The sequence below is a fragment of the Alosa pseudoharengus genome, unplaced genomic scaffold (genome assembly GCF_046254945.1).
Source record: "Alosa pseudoharengus isolate Yale_2024_CS ecotype anadromous, Long Island Sound unplaced genomic scaffold, YU_APseudo_1.1 YU_APseudo_1.1_scf_17, whole genome shotgun sequence".
Classification (NCBI taxonomy): Eukaryota; Metazoa; Chordata; class Actinopteri; order Clupeiformes; family Clupeidae; genus Alosa; species Alosa pseudoharengus.
In genome coordinates this window covers 5,965,551-5,968,050 of record NW_027468640.1, presented here as the reverse complement: position 1 = coordinate 5,968,050, position 2,500 = coordinate 5,965,551, and the positions used below count along the sequence as shown (strand labels likewise).

The 2,500-nt window shown below is 47.5% G+C and overlaps 1 protein-coding gene across 1 annotated transcript in view; it reads left to right on the top strand.

Moving 5' to 3' along the window:
• Positions 1-2,500, top strand: part of LOC143127174 (protein phosphatase 3 catalytic subunit alpha) — a 124,057-nt gene that overhangs the window by 22,913 nt on the left and 98,644 nt on the right. The gene's annotated exons all lie outside the window — the stretch shown is intronic.

Sequence of the window (2,500 nt, the reverse complement as noted above, 5' to 3'; positions counted from 1 at the left end):
GAGGGATGGTATGATCAAGAGAGGGAGAGAGAGAGGGATGGTATGATCAAGAGAGGGAGAGAGAGAGGGATGATATGATCAAGAGAGGGAGAGAGAGAGGGATGGTATGATCAAGAGAGGGAGAGAGAGAGGGATGGTATGATCAAGAGAGGGAGATAGAGAAGGTAAGGGGGGTGGTATGATCAAGAGAGGGAGAAAGAAGCAGATAGTATGAAGGAGGGATGATATGATCAAAAGAGGGAGAGAGAGAGGGATGGTATGATCAAGAGATGGAGAGAGGAGAAGGAGAGATGGTATGATCAAGAGATGGAGAGAGGAGAAGGAGAGATGGTATGATCAAGAGAGGGAGAGAGGGGAGGGATGGTATGATCAAGAGATGGAGAGAGGGGAGGGATGGTATGATCAAGAGATGGAGAGAGGAGAAGGAGAGATGGTATGATCAAGAGATGGAGAGAGGAGAAGGAGAGATGGTATGATCAAGAGAGGGAGAGAGGGGAGGGATGGTATGATCAAGAGAGGGAGAGAGGGGAGGGATGGTATGATCAAGAGAGGGAGAGGGAGGGGGAAAGAAGGATGGTAAGGGAGAGACTAGATGGAGTGAGAGGAGAGAGATTGTAGAATGGACAGCCAGTTCTCCTCCAGATGATTAGATAGAGAGAGAGGAGGCAAGTAGAGGTGTGTGTGTGTGTGTGTGTGTGTGTGTGTGTGTGTGTGTGTGTGTGTGTGTGTGTGTGTGTGTGTGTATAAGTGTGTGTGTGATATATAGGAAGGGAAGGAGGCAAGTAGAGGTTGGAAGAGAGATATAATGATGGTCAAAGTATTGAGCAGATTCAGAAAGAGAGGAAAGGAAAGATATCGATAGATAAATGGATGGAGACATGGGATAAGATATCGATAGATAAATGGATGGAGACAAGGGGATAGACAGATAGAGTGATGGAGGAAGGGAGAGATAGAGTAACAGCCTCAGCAGGGGCGGAGCTTGAGGGGGTGCGGCACGCCCCCGGCCCGGGACCTGCAGGGGTGCCCCTCCCCCACCTCCGGGTAAGGTGGGACGGGCCTCTCCCCCACCTCCGGGTAAGGTGGGACGGGCCCCTCCCCCACCTCCGGGTAAGGTGTGACGGGCCCCTCCCCCACCTCCGGGTAAGGTGGGACGGGCCTCTCCCCCACCTCCGGGTAAGGTGGGACGGGCCCCTCCCCCACCTCCGGGTAAGGTGTGACGGGCCTCTCCCCCACCTCCGGGTAAGGTGGGACGGGCCTCTAGGCACAAGGCTGGAGGAGCTAAGATCATGCAAACGGTTTCTTTTCAATCATTTTCATCAGAGTGGGACGTATTAGGCTTATAGGTTGCCCCAGTCAGGACGAGCTATGACTCACGGTTGCTGAAAAGTTTTGAAATTTACTTTGATGATTTAGTAGGTGTAAAATATTGAATAAAATGTTCTGCTGTATGACTGGCTTTATTTTAACTCTCATATTGAACTTTACGACAAATTTACAAAATTGGATCAACGATATTGTCTCCTACAGGCGTCAATGAGAGAACACTTACACTTACATGATTTTGGTTTCGATTTTCTAATTGGAGTAAGTCTTTGTGACAACACGTCATGATACATTTGATAATGTTTGATCATTGTTTTGGTATGAAGCATCTTTTACGTAGCCTAATGAATGCGCTCTAGAAAGTGAAAGTAGCCTAAGGCCTATACGCTCTGTGTCTGAGCTGTCTGTGCACGTCCGCAATTGATTACGTTCCTCAAATGGAGAACGCATCAATCCCATGGTATTTTTTGCCCTCAAATGCATGAAACATGCAAGTTAAAAATCCCGATTCTGTCAATTCTGTCAAAATCTGTCAATATTGGGCTTTGAAAGTAAGGGATATTTGCTCAGAAATAGTAAGCTACATTTTGTAACATTTATAGAGAAACCGAGGTAGACTAGAAATCTAGACGCGCCCCTAGCCTAGTCTAGCAACTCTCCGTTGGCTTGTGAGCTCCAGAAATCGAAACTTAATCAGGACATTGAAATCGTGTATAGAGTCGTTTGGTGGGCTTAACATAATGATTGATGGCAGAGTTGCAACGGTTTGGCTTGAATTCCCTGCTACTTGAAAACAAATATCCTATTGCGTCCTATTGCGTGCAGAGGGAATTTGAAAGACAACTGATTATCCCGCCCCTCGGACTGAGCACTGCGAACGGTGAGTGCCCAGACCCTACATTTTAATGTGGGTCTGGCTCTCCAGGCTAAAACCGAGGGGAAGTTAAATTAGAAATTAGAATCGTTGGAAACTCATTTTATTTTTGACTCTTCCCGTCACCGTTGCAACTTCTGAGCGCTCATTCTCCAAGTTGAAGATCATTAAAAACCACTTGAGGAGCACAGTGGGACAGGAGAGACTGAGTGGACTTGCCATGTTGTCCATAGAGAATGAGAGAGCAAAGAAAATGGACATACACAGAGCATCGTGGACGAGTTCGCGGAGCGCATAGCC